At 39.9% G+C, this 8057-nt stretch overlaps 1 non-coding gene across 1 annotated transcript; it reads left to right on the top strand.

Annotated features, from left to right (window-relative positions):
- Positions 1 to 7434: 7434 nt before the first annotated feature.
- On the top strand, positions 7435 to 7542 carry LOC148577271 (small nucleolar RNA R71). The gene has a single exon (XR_015903821.1). It is a non-coding gene; the product is annotated as a small nucleolar RNA R71 (small nucleolar RNA).
- Positions 7543 to 8057: the final 515 nt, after the last annotated feature.

Here is an 8057-nt window from a genome sequence, read left to right as displayed (position 1 = left end):
GTAAAGGATAATTAAAATTGACGGTTTAAATGCCTTGGAAACATGTTTTCAACTATATCACAGAATTAGGAAGAAAAATGTAAAACATGCGAATTATATGAATAAGTGTGAGTTTAGTGACTAAAATCCACTCAATTGAGTACAAAATATACCACGAAATAGTGGTGCATCAACGCCAATTTTGGGCCTTTTAATCCAAAGCAAAGTATAAAGTATTATATATTTCTGGAAAGCTCTGGAAGTCAGCTTTCCAAAACCATTAAGAGCGCTCCATTTGGACTTCTGTAGCTCAAGAAAAGCTCTTCCAAATGCAGGCAGGTCAGATCTAGACAGCATCTACAGTGCTTTCTCTGTCTCTAAATCAGACTTCTGCTCCAGCTCCTTAATTTCAGCCAGAAAATGCCTAAAATTGTAAAAAAATTGAAAAACTCAGAGTAGAATCTAAAAATGTGATTTTAACACTAAAACCTATAAAAAAAATAATAATAACTAAATAAAAACTACTAAAAACTATATGAAAATGATGTTAAAAAGTGTATAAAATATCCGCTCATCAGGAATCATACCTTTTTAGAAGATGCTCAGATGGTATAATCCGGAGATATGTCCCAGATGAGGAAACACAGTAGATTCTTTGGCATTGTCATGGCTCTGATTATGGAGGCCACTTTGGTGGTGAAAGGACAGCAACAAAGGTCCTTCAGAGCGATTTTTACTGGCCGACTCTCTTCGGGGATTCAAAGGCATTTGTAAAGAACTGTGACAGATGTGAAAGGGCTAAGAATCTCCCTTCCAACCATGAGATGCCACAATAGGGGATTCTTGAGATACAATTCTTTGATGTGTGGGGCATTAACTTCGTGGGACCTTTTCCACCCTCATATTTCAACAACTATATCTTGGTGGCAGTTGAGTATGTGTCCAAGTGGGTGGAAACTATAGCTCTACCCACCAATGATGCCAAAGTGGTAATGAGCTTTCTTTAGAGATATATTTTCAGCCGGTTTGGTGTCCTGGTGTACGAAATCGTGATTCACACTTTTCACAACTTCGCACAACTAACTAGCAAGTGCACTGGGTCGTCCAAGTAATACCTTACGTGAGTAAAGGTCGTTCCCACGGAGATTGTGGGCTTGAAGCAAGCTATGGTTATCCTTGTAAATCTCAGTCAGGCAGATTCAATTGGATATAAGGTTTTGATAATTAAAAGGTAAATAAAACATAAAATAAGATAAAGATACTTATGTAATTCATTGGTGGGAATTTCAGATAAGCGTTTGGAGATGCTTTGTTGCTTCTGAACCTCTGCTTTCCTATTGCCTTCTTCCAACCATGCGTGCTCCCATCCATGGCAAGCTGTATGATCCTCTCGGATGAAAAATACTAGGTACGATCTCTGCACGGCTAATCAACTGTCGAATTTCTCGTCTCGGATGAAAAATACCATGTACAGCTGCCGCACGGCTAATCATCTGTCGACTCCCACTAGCGTCGGAATAGGACCCTTGTCCTTTTGCACACTATCACTTGTGCCCAACATTTGCAGGTTTGAAGCTCGTCACAGTCATCCCTTCCTAGATCCTACTCGGAATACCACAGACAAGGTTTAGACTTTTCGGATCTCAGGAATGCTGCCAAAGGTAGTCTATACCACGAAGGTTCTAATCTCAGATTTAGATGCTCTGTTGTTAGGAGAGATGATATGAATCATTGATTAGAAACCCAAGAGAATATACTCCGGCTGTCGTCCAATGACTACGTTGAACATCATGTAGACTGCTTGTGGTTGTCAAGCATGCAGATCTTGGCTAAGCGAGTAACGAAAATAGTGGGTGATTGTCACGGGTCACCCCTTCATTCTGACTTAACTGAATTAAGTACAAGAGTATATCTTGGAGAAGAAGTTGGTGTGAATTGAAAGAAAAACAATAGTACTTGCATTAATTCATGAAGAACAGCAGAGCTCTACACCTTAATCTATGGGGTGTAGAAACTCCACCGTGGAAAATATATAAGTGAAAAAGGTCTAGGCGTGGCCGTGAGGCCAGCCCTCCAAACGTGAACAATGGTCTATGATCGCATAAGCTCTTCGATGTAAAATAAATCTCTAAAAGTAGTTTTTATACTAAACTAGTAACTAGGGTTTACAGAAAATGATTAACTAATTGCAGATAGTGCAGAAATCCACTTCCGGGGCCCACTTGGTGTGTGCTTGGGCTGAGCATTGAAGCTTTTTTGTGCATAGGCTGTTCCTAGAGTTAAACGCCAGCTTGGGTGCCAGTTTGGGCGTTTAACTCCAATTTCGGTGCCAGTTTGGGCGTTTTACGCCAGAAAGTTTTAGGCTGGCTTTGGACGCTAGTTTGAGCCATCAAATCTTGGATAAAGTATGGACTATTTTATATTGCTAGAAAGCCCAAGATGTCTAATTTTCACGACAATTGAGAGCGCTCTAATTGGGCCTCTGTAGCTCCAGAAAATCTACTTCGAGTATAGGAGGGTCAGAATCCAACAGCATATGCAGTCCTTTTTCAGCCTCTGAGTCAGATTTTTGCTCAGGTCCCTCAATTTCAGCTAGAAAATACCTGAAAGTATAGAAAAACACATAAACTCATAGTAAAGTCCAGAAATGTGATTTTTGAATAAAAACTAATAAAAATATAATAAAAAGTAACTAAAACACACTAAAAACTATGTAAAAAGAATGCCAAAAAGGGTATAAATTATCCGTTCATCACAACACCAAACTTAAATTGTTGCTTGTCCCCAAGCAACTAAAAAAATAGGATAAAAAGAAGAGAATTTAAAATAAATTCCAAATATCAATGAAGCTCAGTTCCAATTAGATGAGCGGGACTAGTAGCTTTTTGCTTCTGAACAGGTTTGGCATCTCACTTTATCCTTTGAAGTTTAGAATGATTGGTATCTATAGGAACTCAGAATTCAGATAGTGTTATTGATTCTCCTAGTTCAGTATGTTGATTCTTGAACACAGCTACTTTATGAGTCTTGGCCGTGGCCCTAAGGATTTTGTTTTCCAGTATTACCACTGGATACATAAATGCCACAGACACATAACTGGGTAAACCTTTTCAGATTGTGACTCAGCTTTGCTAGAGTCCCCAGTTAGAGGTGCCCAGAGCTCTTAAGCACACTCTTTTTGCTTTAGACCACGACTTTAACCGCCCAGTCTCAAGCTTTTCACTTGACACCTTCACGCCACAAGAACATGGTTAGGGACAGCTTGGTTTAGCCGCTTAGGCCAGGATTTTATTTTTTTGGGCCCTCCTATCCATTAATGCTCAAAGCCTTGGATCCTTTTTTACCCTTTCCTTTTGGTTTAAAGGGCTATTGGCTTTTTCTTCTTGCTTTTTCTTTTTCTTTCTTTTTTTTCTTTATTTTTTTTGCAAGCTTTGCTTTTCACTGCTTTTTCTTGCTTCAAGAATCAATTTTATGATTTTTCAGATTATCGATAACATTTTTCCTTTTTTATTATTCTTTCAAGAGCAAATAATTTTAATATTCACAAACAACAATATCAAAAATATGCACTGTTCAAGCATTCATTCAGAAAACAAAAAGTATTGCCACCACATCAAAATAATTAGATTATTTTCAAGATGTAATTCGAAATTCATGTACTTCTTTTTCTTTTTCAGAAAATATTTTTTTCATTTAAGAAAGGTGAAGGATTCATAGGACATTCATGGCTTTAAGACATAGACACTGGACACTAATGATCATGTAATAAAGACACAAACATAGATAAAACATAAAGCATAGAAATCGAAAAATAGAAAAATAAGAACAAGGAAATTAAAGAACGGGTCCACCTTAGTGATGGCGGCTAGTTCTTCCTCTTGAAGATCTTATGGAGTGCTTGAGCTCCTCTATGTCTCTTCCTTGCCTTTGTTGCTCCTCTCTTATTTCATGGAGGATGATGGAGTGCTCTTGGTGTTCCATTCTTATTTGCTCCATGTTAGAACTCAAATCTCCTAAAGAGGTGTTGAGTTGCTCCCAATAGTTGTGTGGAGGAAAGTGCATCCCTTGAGGCATCTCAGGGATTTCATGATGAGGAATTTCCTCATGCTCTTGTTGAGGTCCATGAGTGGGCTCTCTTGTTTACTCCATTCTTTTCTTAGTGATGGGCTTGTCCTCTTCAATGAAGGTTTCTTCCTCTATGACAACTCCAACTGAATTGCATAGGTAATAGATGAGATGAGGAAAGGCTAACCTTGCCAAAGTGAAAGACTTGTCCGCCACCTTGTATAGTTCTAGAGATATGATCTCATGAACTTCTACTTCCTCTCCAATAATGATACTATGGATCATGATAGCCCGGTCCACAGTAACTTCAGACCGGTTGCTAGTAGGAATGATAGAGCGTTGAATGAACTCGAACCATCCCCTAGCCACGGGTTTGAGGTCAGGCCTTCTCAATTGAACCAGCTTGCCTCTTGAGTCTCTCTTCCATTGAGCTCTTTCCTCACAGACGTCCATGAGGACTTGGTCTAACCTTTGATCAAAGTTGACTCTTCTAATGAAAGGATGAGGATCTTCTTGCATTTTTGGCAAGTTGAATGCCAACCTCACATTTTTCAGGATGAAATCCAAGAAATTTCCCCGAACCATTGTGAGCCAATTCTTTAGGTTCGGGTTCATACTTTAGTCATGGTTCCTAGTGATCCATGCATTAGCATAGAATTGTTGAACCATTAAGATTCTGATTTGTTGGATGGGGTTGGTGAGAGTTTCCTAACCTCTTCTTTGAATCGTCGGATCTCCGGATATTCACTCTTTTTTAGCATAAAAGGGACCTCGGGGATCACTTTTTTCTTGGCAAAAACTTCATAGAAGTGGTCTTGATGGACTTTTGAGATGAATCTCTCCATCTTCCATGACTCAGAGGTAGAAGTAATTGCCTTTCTTTTCCTCTTTCTAGAGGTTTCTCCGGCCTTAGGTGCCATTAATGGTTATGAAACAACGAAACGCAGAGCTTTTTCCACATAAAACTTAGAAGGTTTGCTCGTCCTCGAGTAAAAGAAGAAAGAAATGAGTAGAAGATGAAGAAATAGAGAAGATGATGGGGTGGATTTTGGAGGAAAATGGTTTGAATTTGAATGGTGGGATAGGTGGGGTTTTATGATGGATGGATGTGAGTGGTGAAGAGATTATGGAGAAGAGGGTAAGATTTGATAGGTGAAGGGTATTTGGGGAAGAGTTATTAATGGGATTGGTCAAGGGTATTTGGGGAAGAGTGTTATGGAAATGTGTGAAGAGGAGAGAAGAAGAGGTGGGGTAGGTGGGGATCCTGTGGGGTCCACAGATCCTGAGATATCAAGGAATTCTGCTCTCTGCACCATTCTGGCGTTTAAACACCCTCTGTGTGCCAATCCTGGCATTTAACACCAGCTCTGCTTCCTTTTCTGGCGTTAAACGCCAGTCTGTTGCCTCTTTCTGGCGTTTAACGCTAGCCAGACACCCTTTTCTGGCGTTAAACGCCCAGAATGCTGCCCATTCTGGTGTTTAACGCCCAGAATGCTGCCAGACTGGGTGTTAAACACCCATTCTGCTATCCTTACTGGCGTTTAAACGCCAGTAAGCCTGTCCTCCAGGGTGTGCTATTTTTAATGCTGTTTTTGATTCTGCTTTCATTCTGTAGTTGTTTTTGTGACTTCACATGATCATCAACCTAAAGAAAACATAAAATAACAATGGAAAATAGATAAATATAATTAAATAACATTGGGTTGCCTCCCAATAAGCGCTTCTTTAATGTCAATAGCTTAACAGTGAGCTCTTAGAGAGCTTCACAGAGACTCAGAGCTTAATAGTGGCCTCCCAACACCAAACTTAGAAGTTGAGTGTGGGGACTCTGTTTGACTCTGTATTGAGAGAAGCTTTTCATGCTTTCTCTCCATGGTTACAAAAGAAGATCCTTGAGCTTTAAACACAAGGTAGTCCTCATTCAATTGAAGGACTAACTCTCTTCTGTCCACATCAATCACAGCTCTTGCTGTGGTTAGGAAGGGTCTTCCAAGGATGATGGATTCATCCTCTTCTTTCCCAGTGTCTAGGATTATGAAATCAGTAGGGATGTACAGGCTTTCAACCTTCATTAAGACATCCTCTACAAGTCTATAAGCCTGTTTCCTTGATTTATCTGCCAATTCTAGTGAGAATCTTGCAGCTTGTACCTCAAAGATCCCTAGTTTCTCCATTACAAAGAGTGGCATGAGATCTATTCCTGACCCCAGGTCACACAGAGCCTTCTTAAAGGTCATGGTGCCTATAGTACAGGGTATTAAGAACTTTTCGGGATCCGGTTTCTTCTGAGGTAATTTCTGTTGAACCAAAGCATTCAGTTCATTGATGAGCAATGGAGGTTCATCCTCCCAAGTCTCATTACCAAATAACTTGGCATTCAGCTTCATGATTGCTCCTAGATATTGAGCCACTTGCTCTTCAATAATAACTTCATCCTCTTCAGAGGAAGAATACTCATCAGAGCTCATGAATGGCAACAGTAAGTTTAGTGGAATCTCTATGGTCTCTGTATGGGCCTCAGATTCCTTTGGTTCTTCATTAGGGAACTCCTTAGTGGCCAGTGGACGTCCATTGAGGTCTTCCTCAGTGGAAATCACTGCCTCTTCCTCCTCTATAGGGTCGGCCATGTTAGGTATATTGATGACCTTGCACTCTCTCTTTAGATTTTCTTCTGTATTACTTGGGAGAGTATTATGAGGGATTTTAGTAACTCTTTTACTGACCCAATTGTGCCTTCAAATTTCTGATGGAGGACCTTGTTTCAGTCATGAAACTGATAGTGGTCTTAGATAGATCAGAGACTATGGTTGCTAAGTCAGAGAGGCTCTGCTTAGAATTCTCTGTCTGTTGCTCAGAAGATGATGGAAAAGGCTTGCTATTGCCAAACCTATTTCTTCCACCATTATTATTATTGAAGCTCTGATTAGGCTTCTGCTGATCCTTCCATGAGAAATTAGGATGATTTCTCCATGAAGGGTTATAGGTGTTTCCATAGGATTCTCCCATGTAATTCACCTCTTCCATTCCAGGATTCTCAGGGCCATAAGCTTCTCCTTCAGGGGAGGCTTCTTTAGTACTGCCTAATGTAGCTTGCGTTTCACTCAGACTCTGTGAAATCATATTGACTTGCTGAGTCAATATTTTGTTCTGAGCCAATATGGCATTCAGAGTATCAATCTCAAGAACTCCTTTCTTTTGAGTTGTCCCATTATTCACAGGATTTCTTTCAGAAGTGTACATAAACTGGTTATTTGCAACTATTTTAATGAGTTCCTGGACTTCTGCAGGCATCTTCTTCAGATGAAGAGATCCACCAGCAGAGTGATCCAATGACATCTTGGATAATTCAGACAGACCATCATAGAATATACATAGGATGCTCCATTCTGAAAGCATGTCAGAAGGACACCTTCTGATCAATTACTTGTATCTTTCCTAAGCTTCATAGAGGGATTCACCTTCCTTCTGTTTGAAGGTTTGGACTTCCACTCTAAGCTTGCTCAACTTTTGAGGTGGAAAGAATTTGGCCAAGAAGGCATTGATCAACTTTTCGCAAGAGTTCAGGCTTTCTTTAGGTTGTGAGTCCAACTATATCCTAGCTCTGTCTCTTACAGTAAAAGGGAAAAGCATAAGCCTATAGACCTCAGGATTAACCCTATTGGTCTTAACAGTGTCACAGATTTGCAAGAATTCAGCTAAGAACTGATGAGGATCTTCCAATTAAAGTCCATGAAACTTGCAATTCTGCTGCATTAAAGAAACTAATTGAGGCTTAAGCTCAAAGTTGTTTGCTCCAATTTCGATAGAAGTCAGAAGTTGGTGCAGTAAAGTCACCAAGCACCTTCCTTGTATCTCCACCATTGTTGTTATTTTCGGCTGCCATAACTTCTTCTTTTTCAAAAATTTCTGTTAGGTCCTCTCCAGAGTGTTGTGTTTTAGCTTTTCTTAGCTTCCTCTTTAGAGTCCTTTCAGGTTCAGGATCAGCTTCAACAAGAATGTTCTTATCCTTGTTC

This window comes from Arachis ipaensis, chromosome B1 (assembly GCF_059453495.1).
Source record: "Arachis ipaensis isolate K30076 ecotype BB chromosome B1, ASM5945349v1, whole genome shotgun sequence".
Taxonomy (NCBI): domain Eukaryota; kingdom Viridiplantae; phylum Streptophyta; class Magnoliopsida; order Fabales; family Fabaceae; genus Arachis; species Arachis ipaensis.
The sequence above is the reverse complement of the archived record's forward strand: the minus strand, read 5'-3'. Positions and strand labels throughout refer to the sequence as shown.